The 20,098-nt window shown below is 41.2% G+C and overlaps 1 protein-coding gene across 2 annotated transcripts in view; it reads left to right on the top strand.

Moving 5' to 3' along the window:
* The first annotated feature begins 2,263 nt into the window (after nt 1–2,263).
* The window catches only part of DLGAP1 (DLG associated protein 1), a 422,469-nt gene continuing 404,634 nt past the window's right edge, over nt 2,264–20,098 (top strand). For both annotated transcript variants that reach the window (XM_074899140.1, XM_074899141.1), the window contains exon 1: nt 2,264–2,464. The gene's annotated coding sequence lies outside the window, so the exon portion shown is untranslated. The remainder of the gene's footprint in view (nt 2,465–20,098) is intronic.

Raw genomic sequence — 20,098 nt, 5'->3', positions numbered from 1 at the left:
ATGCAAAAACATCTCTTCTTTCATTCTTACTCTTCGGTCTTCAAAGAAAATTGGGTCTACTTAATTTTCTGGAAGTTTGTATGAAGCCTAAAAATATGTTATCTGTTTTCATTACTATCTAGTTCTCTAACTAATATAATCAATCCATTTGGTATAAATATTTTCATAGAACTATCACACATAACATGGCTAAATCTGCTTTATAACTTCACAGACCTACGGAGGGCAGGCTAAATCTTCTCATAATTACATAGGAAAGATCACATAAATTCTACTACAAGGTCTTCGCAGACTGTCGTATTTTAAACACTGACTATGCCACATTTGAAACTAGCTTGAAATGACAGTTCATGATGACAAGTCAAAAAATCCTTGCTGAGATAAACTAATATACTGTATAGAATAGTGCTGTATGTATAAACACAAAAAACCCTATGAACCCTGTACTTCTTAGCTTATTTACCTGAGTTAGGTCAGATTCAGCATCTGTGTTTTAGTTAAAGAACTAAAAGTATATGTGTACCTTTATTTTTATATAAACAAATGATATGGCTTTGGGGTGCAATTATTTTTTTTTTAACAATGTCATGTTGACCTGATTTACACAACTTAGTAACAACAAATTTGGTCTCTCTGATTTTATTGCAGGACTTCTGGGAAGTCTCAAAACATGTTATAGTGGAACGGCTAAATCTTAACGAGATGGACAATCTTTTCAGTGTTTTCCTTTCTACACCACCTGTCTACACACCATGTCTGCGACTAAAAAAAACCCCAACAATTATTTTTAAATAGATTGACCAATTTTTTTCCCCACTCAATTGGTTGATTACTTGCTAATTAACATAATTATCAGTCATCAGAATTTCCTAGCCTACCTAGCCTGTAGATGTGACCTACATTTGTAATTAAATATGTCAACAACACTTCTTCCTTTCCTCCTTGCTTTACTCCTGAGACATTAGGTCTACATTGCCTACTACAAAGAAGCAAAAACTTATTATACCCGATGTCCCCACCAAAACTTTTTTTTGTCCTTGTCATGTAATAAACCTTTTTCTACTGTTAAGATTGACTTTTAGTCCATACACGTTACCTGTTTTGTAAAAAGAAAAAAAATATCAAGGACATTTCTTGCAAACTTTTCCTGGTTTGGGACTTAAAGAAATCACATCTTGAAACTTGCTGGCACAACACACTAGAAAATTTAGGACTATAAGAATAATTTGCTCATTCTATTTTAGCTCTTCCATGAATTCATGACAAAATCTCATATCCATAGATGCGGCTGTATGTCCAAAAGACTATATAATATTTACTGTTTAGCAACTAATTGATTTGAACGTGTTACCACTGTTCAAATACCTTTTAGTCGGTCATATACCGTGGCTGAAACTTGAGTGAACCTGACTGGACAGGCGAGTATCAGGGTATCCGCACAGTGGCCTGGACTAGCAGAGCCTTCCACGGCGATACCGCTCTCAGTACTCGCAGACGTATATATTTACGGTTACATCTATAGCTCTCACGGTCGCCCAGCCCTCACTCCTCGTCGCCACCCCACAGCCGTGCCGCCGGTCGCCCCCTCCCTCCCCGCAAGGACCAGGGGCGCTCCGCACGCTTGGGAGGGGGGTGGCGGCGCCTGGCTGTCGCACCCCTGCCCCTGCCTGCAGCAGCGCCCCCGGGGAAACGCCGCGTCCCCCCACTCCCACCCTCGCGCTCCGAGCAGCCCCTCCGCTCCCCGCGGCGGCCGGGAACCCCCGCAGCCCCGACCCCGCGGAAGCTGCTCGGCATCGCGGCGCACCCTCGCGGGCGCTCTCCGAGCGACGATTTTGGGGACAGAATGGTATGTGTGTGCGTGATGGGGTTTTTTTGTCAGCCGCTTCCCACCGGGCTCGGGGTGCAGCGGGGTCCCCAGGGACAGGGGTGCTGAGGGGTCTTTCCCGAAGGCGCGTCCTTGGGAGAGGGAGGGGGAGGGGAAGGGCGGGCGGGCGTGCGGGGCCGGCGCGGAGGGGCAGCGCGCCGCCGGCTTGCGGTGCCCAGCCGCGTAGTAGCGAGCTGCTCCTCCGGTGGTTGGGCTGGGGAGCGCTGGGCTCCTCCTCCTCCTCTCCTCTCCCCCCCGCCCCGCGGTGCATAGCCGGGCGTGTGACTGACTAGTCTCCCCCCGTTTCTTTTTTTTTTTTTTTTTTTCTTCCCCCCCCCCCTCTCCATGGGTACACACACCGAGATACGCACATGACAGTACTTCGGTGTAAGAGCCGGTGCATCGCCAGGAGGGCTGTGCTTCCACTCCGGGCACGCACACACACATACACGCTGCTGCTGCTGCTGCTGGAAGTCTTTCTACACAGGGATTAGCAGCCGCCTCTCGCTCTCTCTATTTCTCTGTCTCTTTCTTCTCCTTTCCTTTCCTTTCTCCTTCTCTCCCTCAAATGCTCGACTGACGGACGGCGGGCATAAAAAGGTAAATGCTTGTGTGCTGTTTGCTGACAATACCGCGGGGTGATGGTGTTTTGGCAGCGTGCTGCGCCGCTCGCCCGGCAGGCAGCCTGCCCTCCCGCCGCGCCGCCGGCTGCAGCTCCCCGGGACTCTCCGTCTTGGGGGATCAGCGGTTGCCGGGAGAGGTTTGGTTTCCCCACCAACCCCTCCCCGGGTCGGCGAGGCAGAGAGGTTCCCGCTATTGTGCTCCCGGCAGTTGCCACCGCGGGCTGCGAGCGTGTGGGAGCGCTCGGGGAAGGTTTCGCGGGATGAAGGTTGCTATTAATTGCCGTGTGCGCGGAAGACAGCGAGCTGCTCGCCTCGGCGGGGAACCTGTGCCTTATCCATCGGGGCTGGAGAGTGGTAACGGCAGGACTAGCCCCCCCATCCTTTGCTGCATCATTCAAATGGGTAATTTCTAGCTGGCCTTGCGTTGCGGGGCTGTCATCCCCCCCTCCGCGGGTGTTCTGGCAGCCGCCGAGGATTGCCATCCTCCTTCCCCTGCCCTGGGGCACCCCCTTCTCTGGGGGACAGCCGCTCCCCGCCCCCCCCCCTTCCCCCCCCCGGCCCGGTCCGTCGGGGCGAGGCCCCGCGTCCCGCCGCCCCCCGGCAGCCCCGCGCGGGCTCCACAACTAGTTGTCGCCTGTTGTTGGGGCCGAGTTTGTCCCGTGTCCCTCCTCGGCAGGACAGGAGAAGCAGGGTGAATTTTTGCCTCGCCCCCTCCGCAAAGCTCGCGTGGGGCGGGGATGCCGTGGTACCGCGGGGAGGTCCCGCACCCAGCAGCCCCGCCGAGGGCGCCGCGTCCCGCGGGGCTCGACCGGGCCCCGGCACGGACTTTGCTTCCCGGGGGAAGCGTTTCAGGCCGGGGGGGTGGGGAAAGGGAGGAAGGCGGCCCTGGGGAGCCTGCGCCTGCCGGGCCGCTCGGGAAGCCGAGCTCCCCCCCGGCCGCCCTCCCGCCGGGGTAGCGGGGCGTTCCGCGAGCTCCGTTATGTAATTGTGGCTTTTGGGTTTTTTTTCTTCTTGTTGCTGTTACTTAAACCCGGCTCAGGATGTCCACAGGGAGAGTGTTACACCATGCTTGTTTCTAAAGGAGGTTGATGGTTTTATTTGATCTCGGAGAAAAATTATTGAGGAGTTAATATTTAACAGGGAGCACTTCGGTTTCCCTCATGATTGATTTTGGATAATCCCGTTTCATTCATGTTGTTTTCTACACCTGTCAGAGATAACGTTAAAGACACTGTTAAAGGCAGGAAGCCAAAAAAAAGGGAAAAATAGTAACAGAAGCAAAAATGGTGAGAAATGTAATGGACAGCGTATGAAGTTAGTTATTTACCAAAAAAAAAAAAAAAAAAAAAAAGTAGTTGTTTAACCTTATAGCCTACTTAAAATAAAAGGTAGATGGGCTTGTAAGCGTGGTGTATGCTCAGCCGGTTGTGTTGGATTCTATGTCAGTGTTAATATACCTTTAAAAAGGCAACACTGATTTCTACTGGTATGTGGGTCCAGTGTATACACTAAAGGTATTTCCCCTCACTTAAAAAATGTTGCACGTTTGATCAGTGTTCACTGATCCAAAGAATACAAAATTCTAAAGGATATATACTTAAATTTACTGCTGATAGTAATGATTACAGAGAAAGGGATTTTTAACAGCAACAGCACAGTCCCTTGTTGCCTTCTGTATAGATTACTTGTCTGTCTGATACTCTGTATTTCGGAACTATTAAAATTAGATAGTGTAGATTAATGAAAACATATGGTAGAAAAATATGCTGTTTATTAGAGAGGTAATGAAGTAGTTTCGAAATAAAGGGTACAATAGTGTTCCACTGTATATATCTTCCTGAATTAAATTGTTTTTTTTTCTTCACCAGAACTGTGTATGTTAGATACACTTATTTAATTCAAGGCTCATTCTGGTCTATTTCTTGTAGGATTAACACTTGCAAGCCTACCAATGTAATCTGTTTGCGTTACACTTTGCACTGTTGTCCTTCCTGTAAAGGTGGTGCATCTCAGTGCAGCCCTGGCTGGTGATGTTGCCACCTGGAAATACAAAAAGAACTGCATGAATAATTCATGAAATAGTATAATAAAGAAAGGCAATCCTGTACCAAAGAACAGTAGTAAGTAGCCTCCACGCATTTTTTTTTGTTTGTTGTAATTTTCACTCCGGTCTCATACCATCTGGTAACTCAAGTTTTCACCCAAATTGCAATAGACAGGTGCGAACCCTCACACTGGCATTGCCGTTTTAAGAAGGTAGAGCTCAAGGTACTTTAACATGAGATAGTTTATTCAGCCCTTAATCTCTGTAACCAAACTTAATTTTTACAGCCTCTGTTGTATTATCTCTTGAGATATAAGAAGGCTATTTTTGTCAGGGGCACATAATTAATACTTGTTCTCCTCATGCCAAATTTTGCACTTGAGCACAAAGCTCATCCAAAGAAACCTGAAAAGGGGATCTCCATGGTAACAAGAGAGAGGATTTTCTCTCTCACCGTAGGTCAGGACTAGACGCCCACCCATTCCTTAACTTGTAGCAGCATTCATTGGCACCTTCGTTTTTGTAGTTATTTTGTCTACTGGGGTGTGCTTTTACTGTTGTCTCATGCTTCCAGAGGGCTGCTCTTGAGAATGATGTTACACTGGATGAGCACACCCTCAGTGTCTCTTCCCACTCTCATCCTCCCTTCTGCTTGCAACGTTTTTCAGCGTTTCTATGCATGTATGATTTGACTGTGGGGATTTCAGGAAATAACTTGTTTTCCACATCAGGTTTTTGATTTGAAGACCTCTCTTGGCTCTAACTTTGTGAAAGAGCTGATATGACCTTACTCCTTAGTCCATTTCAGATGGACAGATGGTCATCTCCTTTCTCTTTTTTATTTGTCTGTACTCTTTTTGGACAAGTTTCCTCATTGTGTTCCAGAGGTTTTGTAACAGCAAAAGCAATCTACATCCTACCAGAGAGCAAGTCTTAATTTTATTTTTTCAGTCAGTATGTGATACCAGAATTACTGTTTGGAGATGTTCACAATAAAAAGAGTTTCTTTTGTCCTAACTCTGTCATCACAGAGCAATAATATGGAGCACTGTTTTCTGGGTTTTGTTTTCTTGTTTTTTTTTTTTCCCCTCTCTTCTTTGAATGACTGTCTGCCTCAACTGTTTCTATGTCCAAGCTAAGATGAAGTGAACACGTTTTATTCCAGATGACCCTGTAGTCAGATACTTAAAACTTTCACTGAGGAACATAATATATTTTCTAGTCCCCTTTTCCTTTCTGTATTCAGTTTTTGTATCTAAGATCTCATGAGAGGATACCAAATGGATTGTTAAATGGCTCCCTTAGGCTGCTGGTACACCAGGTCTCTCTGGGCATATTTCCAGTTCTTTTGCCTTTCCCTGTGACATAGCTTGGGATAATTTGAAAACATCTGCTAGAGCAACCATCTTAATATAAAACAGCAGTCATCATTTGTCACTGAGCAATATGTCATTTGTGACTCTGTAATTGGAAGACAGATGCTAATGCTGACTTTGGCCTTCTTGTCTTGTTGGCAGATTGTCTATAGAAACACTTTGCAGTGCTTTGAAATCACACAGTGTATTTCTACCTTTCTGTATCTCTAAGTTTCTGAAAGACTTGCCTGTGTCATTTGAAAATCTGCTCAAGAAACCATAATGGCAGCAGCTAGTACATTTGTATTCTGGTTTGCCAAGTAATCTTGACTTTATGCATATCTTCAGTGTCTTCTGCTAGATGAGAACCATTTTTGAATAGTTGCCTGTGAAGGTTTTCCTTTAACCTTTGTGTATGAGAAACTACTGATGTCTTTCCACATGATGCCCTGTCCCTGTATGGATAGCATTACAATGAATGTCCCTCATCCCAGCTGGTTCTCTCCCTTTGAAAGCTTTACCATCACTTTTAACTAACTGAAGATGTTTTTCATCTTCTGATTTCTCATACTAAGGAAACCAGGGATTTGAGAAATGGGACTTCCAACTGTGTGAAGGAAATGTACACTTCTAGATAGTTAGATCCAGGTTTTGTATCTCAGTTGCTGTGGTTCAGATGACAAAAGCGTGTGACATTAACTCATAACCAAAGATCTCAGTAGTTATGGATGATGCTTCATATCCAAAAGGTGGGTTTTAAGCTTTGTGGGTTAATTTTAAGTGTAGATTGCAGTAGCTTGAGTTGACTTGCAACAGCTTACAGATTCCAGCTTCTTAATAGCCTGATGTGCTGATGTGGTGCTTGTGCTGGATCCAGTAAAGGATTCATTGAGTTTTAATTTCTTTTGAGGAAAGGGGATATAAGGGGATGAGGATCCCCAGAAATTTTGTCTATGAATTGTTCTTGAAAGTCCATTTCATGTTCTGGGCATAAATCCTCACTAAAGGTAACACAAGGGGCATGCTGGTAGAATGGTAGCCAAGTTACTTTTTCGAACGAGAGTGGTTTTTTTCAGCCAGCTTTCCGAATGTGACTTCTGTTGCTAATTCTGTGCTTGTACACACTTTCTTTCCTCGTGTCTGTTTAGTTTTGCAGGCAGAACAGGATAATATATCTGTCTGATTGGAGGTCAATAACAGTAAGAGACAATGATTAGCACTCTCACCATCATCATGGTAACTTCAGTTTTAGAAGTTTGCATTCAACACTGGAATTCAGCACTGATAATTAGTGTCTCACTACTGTCCTGTGCTTTTCTTTTGTCTTGACATCAGAAAAGAAAAAAAAAAAAGGAAGAAAAAAAGTAAAGAGAAATTAAGATGAAATCCAGATTTCTGGGCTTTGGTACTGGTCTTAAAAGTGTTCATGCATAACCAGAAAACAGACAGTGTGCAGTTGCCTTTGTCCAGCAGAAGTATTGAGAGTCAGGGTGGTCCGTGGACACACAGGCTCTCACAGATGTCCAAAGTACACAAGAATCTCCGTCTTCTTTCCACCCTGCAGCTGAAAGAATTTCTTAGTCCTTGCAGTATACCATTCATATAGGGTGAGCTTTGTTTTGTGGATTGTAGGAGAATGCAGCTTCTGGTTTTGTGGTGCTGGAACTGCATTGGTGAGAATGTTTTACAAGGGTATCAGAGGAGAGACTCCTTGTTCTCTTCAGTCTGTGTCTTCTGGATATCTGTTCATTGGATGTAATGCTCAGGTGTGGTCCTTTAAAGTCATCAACAACTCTGAATCTGGCTTACCTCCATAACGTTGTGGGGGTTTGTTTTTATTTTTTGTGACTGTTTTCTCAAGCATCACTAAATTCCATTATCAGATCCTGTTTTGTAAGAACATATCATAGGAGATCATCCCACCTAGCTGTTGCTTCCAACAGATCTTTTTTTTTTTTTTTCAGGAAAGTGTTTACTGTCAAATTTGTTAAAAACTGTTGATTAAATGTAGCTTTTTTAGTGGCAAGGGGGTGGCAAAATAGACTAAGTAGGGGAAAAACAACCACGGAAAGGAATGAAAGGGGTAGAATTAGGAGAATTTGTTGTTATTTTGTACAAATTAAGTATTGCAAGTATCGTCAGAACAGTTTAGGTTCAAAATAAATGTTGATTCTGTAACTCTGTTCCTGGAAGAACTTTGCAACCATAAAATGTAAGATCTGGAGAGATTATTCAAATGATTTTCTGAGGAAAATCATCCCAAATACATAGATGGTATATTTAACAACAATGGTGAAATAGTGCTAGCAATTACTAGATTAGTGGTACGTTGAAAAGTATGGTATGTATATCACTGTATGAAATGAAAGTCTCTAGATGAGATACCAAGTCTCTTTGGGAAGCACTGTAAGTTTTAATGAAAAAAAATGGTTTCTTAAAAAATGTAATATGGATATCTAATCGATAAAATAAACTCAAGAGGAGTTATGAACTGAAGACAAAACCTTTTTCTTACACATTTGGATCTCACCCTTCTTTGGAAAAACATCCAATGCACAATTTTTTCTTAAAAATAGGGGGGGGAACGAGCTACTAATACTGCACTCAGGAGAGGCTACTGGATGGTGTTCAAACTGGCTGGCTGTCCTCTTACCTCAGGAGAAAATATTTATGTTTTTAATTCCTGAAATATTACAAACTTACTCATGTGAAAACTATGGTTACTTCTGGTTTGGTTTGGGGTTTTTTTCATTAGTTCATAAAAACTACTTCAAAGAATATTCTTTGCAGAGCTGTTTCAATACCCATGTAATGTCATTTACAGAACTGAAGTGGCATGGTAGTTGAAGAGCATTCATTTCACCTTGGGTAGAAGTGTGAGGTGGTTAAAAATGATATAAAAATCATCATCATTCAAAATGATGTAAGAATAATAATTTTTCATTTTTTGTTCAACCTGCAAATCTATGTGGTGTTTCTTACCACTGTGTGGTCTGACATCCAGAATGGTGTTTTACATCTCTGTAGCATGATATGAATTTACCCACTGGGGATCTTCATGCTGTAGTTTGCATAGAGAGTTGTATAGCAGAATTATATATGAAAAAAAAGGTATTTATGCATGAAAAAGATCATTTGTTTGCTGTGTCATATGCTAATAATTTCTTAGTCAAGGGGCAAAACCAGTAGCGTGAAGCCGGTGAGACCACTTGCACATCACAGCTGAGCTAAATAAAAAGGACTTTTACTATTCTATACATATGATTAAGTTCTTACATGCTGTTTGTCTTCAAATGAAATGTATTTTCAGAAAAAGGGATATCTTTAGAAATCAGGATTGGGGAAGATAGAAAAAAAAAAATAATTTGCATATTTCTAAAACTAGATTTTAATAATTATCAGCTGTATATTTAGAGAAAAGATGAGGAAATGCCGTTCCCATTTTTACAGATTAATGTAAAAAAAAAAAAAAACCCTTGCACAATTAGCAATGAGATCTTAAATACAGAAAGAGAAAAGCTAAACACAAGGAAGTTCTGCAGTATTCAAGTTCTTTTGTCGTTTACAAAGAAGCTATTATATAAGGTACTTCTAGAATCAGTGCAGTGTACTGCAAAATAATTAATCTCTTATGTTAAATTACCTTTCAGAGCATGTTTCTGACAAAATCAAGTCGGATTATGAGAGTATACTGAAGTTCTTGACCCAGTCCTTTGCTCTTTATGCTGACTGGCATTTTGAACATGAACTGCAGAAACAGGTTGCCTGCCCTGTAAAAAGCCATATGAGGTTTTTAATACTGAGCACCAATTGGTCGGGGCCATATTAGAGGGTTTTTTCAAAAAAAGAAATGCTGAAATGCAGTGGCAACGCTTTTGTGTGTTACACTTGTAAAGCCCTTCTGAAAACAAAAATATTTGCTGAGGTTACTCAAGGATCACAGCATTTCTATGGAACCTAGGAGAAATAAATTATACCATGTTTCTTTATTCTAAATTTCTGGTGCCTTCATGACAACACACAGCAGAACATGGTGAGACAAAGATGAAGGTTCATGCTGGTGCCCATTTTGGTTTCTTCTGGAACTAAAAGGAAAAATTTTACATACAATAAGAAGAAAATTGGGGACTCAAGTTCTGTGTGTCCAGTAACCAATTTTCTAACAGACTTTGCACATCTATAGAAACTATAACTTGCTTTTTGCTGTTCAACTTACCTGTAGTTTGCTTCCAGAACTGTTACAGGACCAAAAATAGAGACCTTTTTTTCACACGGTCCTACAGTCTCTCTAAGAACAGAGAAACTCGTATGTAGGAAAGTCCACAAATGTAAATCTGAGTTGTTAAAAGCTTGAATATTATTACTCTGAAACGGTGTCATGATAAAGTTCATTTTCATGATTCACAGAATCACAGAATCATCTAGGTTGGAAAGGACCCTGTAGATCATCTAGTCCAACGGTTCACCTAGCACAGTTCCCACATACAGCATATCCTTATGCTCGAAATCGACCCTACTCTTGAACACCTCCGGGGATGGGGACTCCACCACCTCCCTGGGCAGCCCATTCCAACACCTAACAACCTGTTCTGGAAAGAAATGCTTCCTAATATCCTGTCTAAACCTTCCCTGGCACAACTTGAGGCCATTCCCTCTTGTCCTATCGCTTGTTACTTGGTTAAAGAGACTCATCCCCAGCTCTCTGCACCCTCCTTTCAGGCAGCTGTAGAGGGGGATGAGGTCTCCCCTCAGTCTCCTCTTCTCCAGACTAAACACCCCCAGTTCCCTCAGCCGCTCCTCGTACGACCTGTGCTCCAGACCCTGCACCAGCTGCGTTGCCCTTCTCTGGACACGCTCGAGTCATTCAATGTCCTTTTTGTAGTGAGGGGCCCAAAACTGAACACAGGAATCGAGGTGCAGCCTCACCAGTGCCGAGTCCAGGGGTCAGATCCCTTCCCTGTTCCTGCTGGCCACGCTAGTGCTGACACAAGCCAGGATGCCATTGGCCTTCTTGGCCACCTGGGCACACTGCTGGCTCCTGTTCAGCCGGCTGTCAATCAACCCCCCCAGGTCCCTCTCTGACTGGCAGCTCTGCAGCCACTCCTCCCCAAGCCTGTAGCACTGCTGGGGGTTGTTGTGGCCCAAGGGCAGCCCCCGGCATTTGGCCTTATTGAAACTCCTCCAGTTGGCCTCAGCCCATGGCTCCAGCCTGTCCAGGTCTCTGCAGAGCCTCCCTGCCCTCGAGCAGATCAACACTCCCACCCAACCTGGTGTCATCTGCAAACTGACTGAGGGTGCCCTCGATCCCCTCGTCTAGATCATCAATAAAGATGTTAAACAGGAGTTTAGTTAATACAGTGCCTCATTTAGAACAAAACATACCAATGTTCTGTGTGCATCTCCCAGTGATCTGTGTGTGAGATATGTCCTTGATGCAAGAAACAATGCTAGAACCTAAAGCTATTGCAGAAAAGCTCAGTATTTTATTTTCTTTTATTGCAAATGAAGAGATACTGATTAATAAATCTGATGTGGATTTTTACTTGGTTCAGCTGTAATTTTTCTCCTTTTTTACAGAACAGGAATCATTAATTAATTATTTGTGGTACAATTAATTAGTTATTTGATGAGTCTGCCAGACTAGTTTAGCCTTTCTGGCTTCCTTCTCCCTACAGGGCTTAGTTATACAGAGTCCTTGCAGCTGATTTAGACATTGGTTTGAACAATTGCTGAACGAAGCCGTGTCCTGGTTTTGAGCATTTGGGTTTGGTTTGGTTTTGGTTTTGATTGTTTTGTATGAAAAAATGAACATACTGTTTGACTCCAGTATTGTGTGTACATGAGAGCCTTGTGTTACTGTAAAAAATAAATTATTACAGATGTATCTGTTGATTTTGCTTTAACATTTAGTCTAATTATAAACTGATGCTGTGCTCATCTTTCTTCCATATCCAGTTTGTGGCAGCTACTGCCCATGTTAGCAATATGTTTGATGAACGTGGAGAACCTTTTCAGGCTACATGTGCTTTGAATTTAGGTTTAAGTCATGTTTGATCTGATAGGGATTTTATTTTCTCAACCACAGGGGGAATAAAAGTGAGAGAGTGAGTTCCCTTTAAAGTCCCTTGTTCTTGATGTTAATCTCTCCCTTCTCTTTGGTGCTGTAGAGGAGGCTGAAGATTAGCTGTTCAAGCACATGGGACACTTTAAAGAGTTCTTCCGTCTTTCTGTTGAAGCAGTGAAGACCTTGAGGGGGAACTGTGAATTCCTTTCTGGAAGGTCTTGAAGGCAGCGAGTGCACACCTCACTCATGCCTCAGGGCGGAAACTGCCACTTCAGTTATTGCCATCAGGTGGCCTTGAGAACGTGAATTTATAGACCCGGTAGCTCAAGTAAGTAGCGGACTCCACAAACCCTGGGTCAGACCTTTGGTGCACTCGCTTAGCTGCATGCCTGTGGTAGACCTGACTAGTCACAAGTCCACTTCTCAAGAATAATTCGCTCAGTGGCTGTATTATTAGACAGTTTTTCTGCATAGTCACAGTGACTGTCCAGAATTTTTGGTTACCGGCAGCACGGTTACACTGCACTCATATGGTTGATTATAGTAAACACCCCTTACTCATGGTAAAGGAAATAGTATTTTTAAACAGTTTGATCTAGGCAGATGTGTGCCGTCTACAGAGTGTAAATAGCCAATATGTTATTTAGTATACCATGATGTATGGCTAAATAAATAAATAAAAGATTACTATAATAGAGCTGTACCATAAAATCTAATATGATAAAGCTTTTTCCACCACTAGCTGAGCTCAGTAATTTATTACTACAATTTAGTATCATGGATATGTTTCATTCTATTTTAGTGGATACAAATTGCTTTGCATTTGTGGAGTAAATTGTTACTCAAAGCTGAGTGCATACTTTGTATGATACACTTGAAATTTTACAGAATAAGATGTATTTACTTACATGTATTTTGGGGGGGAATAAAGGAAATCTTTCAGCACATACGATTTAAATCATCAACCAATGTTTAATTCAGCAATTGAGAGAACAGTTCTTGATCCAATTGAATTTCAATGGCAAATTGTCCTGGAGACAAACTGGGCCCTCCTGACATTAAATACTGAAACTTGCATGGGTAACCCAAATGCTCAGTCACTTAGAGTTTGTTCATCTGTAATATGAGTTTTTCTAAGGTACGCTGCTTGCTGTGTGTTTTGTAGAATAAAAAGTTAAGCCACAGTATTAGAAAGAAAATGTTTAAATACATTGATCAGTATGTGAGCTGCACATTTTATCTGTTTACAAGAGATAAATGAAAAAAAAAAAATCATTTTGCTTCCCCCTTTGAATTTGCAGATTAGTCATGGATTGTTGCCCACAATTTTATGGAACCTAATCATGTAGTCCTTTCTTAATAGAATCCATTATTATCTTTACAATATGCCAACTAAAGTAAGTAAATTAATTCAGTGGAGTCTCTTTAGAGCTAAGTTTGTGTATATGCTGGAAGATTAAGTGTGGCAAATGTAGTATTAACGATTATTTTGTTAAGCACTTTTTAGAGTTTACATGGAGATATTTTAAGAAGTAGGATTAATTTTGTTGTATTTATTGCTAGATCAAATACTTCTTGAAAGTAGGATGAAATTATTCATGCCTTATCTAATAACTACTTTTAACTAATTCTGCTTGTGCCTAATAAATAAATATGAAATTAAACCAAAGATATACGGAAGAAAATACTCTGTTAAAAAAAACCCCAACCCCCAATATTTTATCAAAATAGACCATATCTTGTTCCCTTCTGTGCACTGACTGGATAGCATTAACAGGAAGCAGAAATGTATTTGCAGTAGAGTTTATCTCAGCAGATGCAAAATGGGTCTGTGACTGATGTGTTTACTGGGAGGTAAGTGGGATGAAAGCAGGAATGGATTTGACTTAATGCTAAATTCAAGCAGCTATAAATGTAAATACATAAAGACAAATGAAAACCTGGTTTTGTTATGTAATTACCATTTTTCAGCTAGTATTTAGAGATTTTAAAATTTTACCTCATCCCAGACCTTTTTTTTTTTTTTTTTTTTTGAGGAAGAAAGGGGTAAAAGTTTAACATTTGGATAGTGGAATAAATGACAACTGGAGAGGAAAAAAAACAACCAACCAAAAAAAAACCCCAACAAAAAAATGAAGGTCACCTGTTACAACAGTTACATGGGCAATTAAGGAGTAAATTTGAATTTAAGGGCTAGCATAAAATGATGCTAAACCTTGGAATGGTGTATGGGTAAATCAAGAGCACAGTGTGTGGAAGAAAAGTCTTATGCAGTGAATATCATAACTGACAAATCTTTTGTGTAATACTGACCACAGTAATAAATGAGATGTGTTCATTTTCTCCTCCTTAGTGACTAATACAATATTGCTGTCCCTGTTTTGGTAAAAACATGGTCACTGTTTATTTAGTAGGATGTTGTTGTCAAGGTAATGAATTTGAAATGAGTCTGTGTTTAGCAAGAAAAAATGAGTTCATACAAAAATTATTGTTTTGAACAACAGAAAATCACATTGAACTGAATACAGATAATTCCTGAGTTTTGTTTGCCAGGTTAGTTACAAGTGATTGCATAGTTTGAATGACTTTCATAACATAAAGTAATGAAGATGTATAACCAAGGATAAAGATTAAACAATTTGAGGTTACGCTTTTAGAGTTTTAAATATTTAGACTTTTATTTGTGATATCGGTTCCAAATGAATTTCCTGTTTCAGAGATGATAAATAGACCTTCCCTACACTTTCAGACCATGTCTGATAATGTAAATGAAAATAACACAGTGATTTGAAATGGTAACATCAAAAAATTACAGTGCTAAACAAATCATAACACTCTTCATATTCCCTAAATAATTATCTGATATATGAGTCAAGACAGATTAAAATATACTTGTATTTCTAAATTATAATTAATTCTCCATTATATTTTGTCAACTGTCAGAATTTCAATTAACTGATATTAACTTTACCAAGTATCCTGTAAGGTCAAACAGTATTATAAGTTTTTTAATGGTAGCGTGGTCTCTGTACCTGTCAGAGTTCAAGGAGCATCTGGACAGTTCTCTTAGGCATATGATTTAGTTTTAGGTAGTCCTGCAAAGAGCAGGAGTTGATGATCCTTATGGATCCCTTCTAACTTGATATATTTTATGATTTTACTTCAGGTAAAATCAGAACACTCTTTGAAATAAATAGCAAAAGTCATTGTGGCTTAAATGGGTCGAGATTTCAACATTTTCATCAAGGTGTATATCAAGAAGCATGTCCGTAAGCCAGCATAGCCTGATAGAGCCTATAACATGTACACATCTAATTTTTATTGCTAGAAAAATATGTCATGGTTGAGCATAGTTAGGATAATCCATAGGAGCTTGATCTGAAACTCACTGAAATCTGTGGCTCACCCTGTGAATGTAATGTCTATCATTGCCTTAAGCAGGCATTGGATTGTGTCAATACATAAGTACAAAGACAGCATGTCTTTTTTTTTTTTTTTATGAGACCTGCTGGGTTATTGGCACTTCAAAATATTATCTTCTAAATGCTTTTCTGTTCTGTGTGAATTGTTTGAAAGTCGGACTTTATACTGCTACCTGGTCTCTTTTGTATTTCGTTCATAATTGTGGGTTTCTTGACATTGTATGTGCACAAAAACGACACTTCTGAAGGGACAAAAAAAGCTACACAGGTTCAAAAGTGTGTGCGTGCCCATGGATAACTGAAATCCCAGTTCGGGTTTGACTTTGTACGCTATAGACAGATATTCCAGGTTTCTTTCAGAGAAAAACTTACTCCCCACTCAGTTAAACCTGCACATATCCTATGTATTATCTTTGCCTCATGGTGGATGTATGTTTAGTACTTAACAGAGGTTGAAGTACTGCATGAGATCACCTAAGCTGACATGAATTTTACCTACAGAGAGTGGAAACTGGTGGTTAAGCTAAGTGCTGGAAGATTAAGACACTTTCTCCCACTAAGGATTTATAGTCATTAAGACTGTCAAATTCGTGTGTCAATTACAGTTCCAGAGGTGAAAAGTCAGGCTGCCTTTCAAGACAAGTTTTTCTAATTAGAGTAATGAATGTTTGATTAATATTGCATTAGTAATATATGATAATTGTCACTGATGGGCTGTCACTTTCACCACATACAGAATAAGATCACAGATGTGTTTTTATGTTGTTACGCCTTCGTCAGCTTTGGTTCCCATCAACAGTCACTTTTATGCAGATGCACGCTGGCAATATTTCATAAGTACATTTTTTTCATAAGCCTGTTTAATGGTACTGTACATCTGCTTTGTGGGCCAATGCCTATCTCTTGCTTTGTTTCAGGATTCTACACTTTGACATTCACTAGATTGCACTTGCAAGCAGTCTTTACTATTCAGGAAATATAATGCATGGGGAAAATCCTCATTTACTAACAGTGAATAAATACAAATCAGGAAATACAGTAACTTCATAGAACTACAGTGGAAAATGTACATCTTTTGACTTCTGGAGGTTAAAAACATTTTCTCGGAATAATAGGTGTTGTAGAGATGTGTGCAATTAGTACTCAGAATTCCTGGGTTAATGTAATATATCTCCCTGAGGGTGATCATTGCATTAAGGTTTGGCTCTGTGATTTGAGAGTTTATGGAGCTTTCTGGTGAGCCTCATGGTCTTCACCTTCTAAAGCAGCTCTGGAACTCGCTGTTGACTGTGAACATCTTGGTACATGAGGCATACTGAGAGGGAGGGGAAATAAGTTGTAAGGATTGCATGCTAAAATTGCACAGCAGAATGCTGCAGCAGCAGACAGGGACTGCCTGGCTGCACATCTGACCAAACTTTTTTTTTTCCTTGCATTGTTTTCTATTCACACTATTTTAGAAGACTGTTTTCTTTGTATTGCAACCTTTACATATGGCTGAAACCATGTGTCACAGAACAAGAATGAAGTTTTCTTTCACAGTTGAAGGAAGGAAACCTAATTGATTCTGGCATACATGTTTATGTGGGCCATGTGTTAATTACCCATGGCTACAAAGGAAAGGAGATGTATGCCAGTTGTGTGTGTCCATGCTACAGTCTATATAGGAACATGCTTTCTGTTTAATAGTAGCATACAGGTATCCCAAGAAGATAAGAACTATAGTACAAAGCTGTCTGCCTCTTGGAATAGCAAAGGGACAAGTAGCTCTAGAGGACCATTACCCTTTCTGTGTCCAGCTGCAAATCTGAGAGAAGAGCTTTGCAATTAGCTTTTGTAAATACTCACCGACAGCAGAGGAGGATTTGGAGACTTCAGTTTTCTGGGCTCCACTCCAAGTTCTGGAATGAAATATACTTCAGTGACTGCATATCTCCCTGCTCCTGTCTCATCTGTCTCCCCTAGCCTGACTACTTTGTCTCTTCATCTTGACTCATGTTCCTTCTGTGTGCACCATGCTTCTTTCTCCCTTTTTCTGCATTATGGAGAATGCTACCTTTACCTTCTCTTCTACTCCTTCCGTGAAGCATGGATGGAGGATGGAAGGTACTAGAAACAGAGTATATTTTTATTTTGTTTTTAGCATTTATGCCACTGTGCCCCACTGAACAGCAGTAAAGAATGACGGAAAGGCTCTTGCTCATCTGCAGATTGAGGTGCATTCGGTGGCTGATGCTGGGGGAGCATGTTCTCTGGGACTAGGGTACAAAGAAATTTTCTTATAGCTTCTAATATACTCCTGTTGGGTGAGGTGAAATGGAAACTTTCTAAGGCTGCCTTTTGAATATTTTCATGGCTTTCAAGCCAGAATAACCCTGTTGCCCTATTTTTCAGAATGGGAGTGGTAGCTTTTCAGTGAGATAGTTTTAAGAATCTAACTTCAGGAAAACTTTTTAAAACTCATATGCTCAGAAGTATCTCAACAGCATTTCTCAAAAAGTTTAAGAACTCTGAACAACTTGGGCATTTTTTCAGTTTGTTTGTAACTCAGATTATTTCACATTTTTTATTTGAACAAAATTGGCTGGCTGATTAAATCAGATCTAAGCTGTCTAAGACAGTAACTGGGCCTGAAGAGGTTCGGGAATTGCCATTTAAGGTAGATTTGCTGTTGGTAAGTGTGCTGCTGGGTTTGTGTGGTGGGGTTTTTGGTAGCAGAAAAGAGGGCTACATTGGTGGTCCTCTGTGAGAAGCTTTTTGAAGCTCCCCTGACTCCAAATCGGACCTGCCTCTGTCCAAGGCTGAGCCAATTAGTAACAGTGGCTGCGCCTCCACGAGAATTTATGTAAGGGGAATCTGGGAGGAGGAGTGGGAGTTGTGAGGAGGAGTTCCAAGGAGGACACCTATGCAAACACTGAGGTCAGTGGAAGAAAAGAAGAGAAGGGGGGAAGTGTGCTGGAGCAGAGACTTTCCCTCCCTGTATTCCAGACTAAAATGGCAGGTCACCCCTCCTGCCCCCATGGAGGTACACGGTAAAGCAGATGTTGACCTGAGGTCTGTGGAGGACCCCACACTGGAGCAGGTGGCTGCACACAAAGAAGGCTGGGACTCTGTGGGGAGAAGCAGCCACTGCTGTTGTAATTTGGTGCTTGGAGCATTGCAACATGTGGGATAACCCACACTGGAGCAGCATGGAAATGGTTGCAGCCTGTGGGAGGGATTCACATCAGAGAAATTTCATGGAGGACTGTCTCCTGTGAGAGGGGAACCATGCTGGAGTAGAGGAAGAATGCAAAGCGTTTCCTCCCCACCAAGGAGGAAGAAGCAGCAGGACTGACTGCACCCCACATTCCCTGCCCCCTCTACTGCTGAGGAGAGGGGAGGTAGAGGTAGTGGGAGTGAAGCTAAGCCTTGGAAAGGAGGGATGGGAGGAAGGTGGTTTTAAGATGTGGTAATGCTTAACACAGTCCCACTCCATTGTGTTGTTGTTGCTAGTGTTTGTATTGAAGTGATGTTCTTTTTTTGTCTTCCCATAATGACTCTCTCTTTTGCTTGTGACCATAATGGGTGAATCATCCCTCTCTATCTCGATTCCCAAGCCTTTTACTTTATTTTTCCTTCTGATTCCTGAGGGGGAAGTGTTGAGTGAACAGCTGCATGGTGCTCGGTTGCCCTCTGGGCTCAAACCACAACACTAGGAGAGATTGTTTTACCAGGAACCCCTTGGTAGGATATCACAGATGATGGCATGACTCTGCTGTGCAGAGTGTCTCTGCCACTCCTGGGGAGCTGCTTACAAGGACGGTCCACAATTCAGGAGTGGATGGTGCTAACTGCTCACAGAAAACTTGAATCCAGAGATACTACTGAAAAAGTGCTTTGATGGATATGGCGGGAGGGTGAACTTGGCCAGGAAGAGCAGATCAGGACTTTTGATACAAAAACTTTTAATGGCAGTGAGCCAAGAGGCTGAGATCCTAACATAAAAGCAATTAATTAGGATTGTTTGGGGAGAAGATTATATAGTTGTTTTGTAAAGAGCTCTTAGTCAGAAAGACAAAGATAACTTGAGAAATCAACTGACGTGCTCAGTTGTATATCCCAGTAAGTATTCCCGACAACAGAGATGTTACTTTAGACATGATATGTACAATGCATACTCCATGAGATACCAGGAGGAAACTGCACTAGGTATTTCTACACCTTTAGGAGTAAAATGACCTTGTGATGGGAATCATTTGTAGTTCAAGAGAGGGTTCAGTGGATGGATTTTCTCTTTAAAAGAGAGTGGATAAATGTTACTGAATACTGTCATTTCTTGGTGGAATTGGATTGGAGAGACTGCAGTAGTGCCTAAAATGGTAAAGAAGCAACTAAACTGCTTCCAGGTGCTGTGATATATGCTGGACTCGAACAGGGCAACTGCATTCATCATGGGATGATATTACAGCTTCCAGTTCTTAGTTTTTTGATGCAGAAGGATGATCTTTTAGTTTTAATTCCTGCTAAAACTGTAGTACTCGCTAAAACAGTGCTATCTTAAGGTTGTAGCAGTAGCTTCATTTCTGGATATATTGCCTCATTTTTCCAGTTTAAAATGTCTTTTGCAATATTTAGTTAATATTCAGTATTTTTGTCCTAATAAATATGGATTTGCAATCTGCTTGAAATCCTTTTAAAAATTTAAAGTTCTCCTTTTTCTTTAATCATCATTAGTAGTTGGACA

The sequence above is a fragment of the Athene noctua genome, chromosome 2, assembly GCF_965140245.1.
Source record: "Athene noctua chromosome 2, bAthNoc1.hap1.1, whole genome shotgun sequence".
Lineage (NCBI taxonomy): Eukaryota > Metazoa > Chordata > Aves > Strigiformes > Strigidae > Athene > Athene noctua.
The sequence above is the reverse complement of the archived record's forward strand: the minus strand, read 5'-3'. Positions and strand labels throughout refer to the sequence as shown.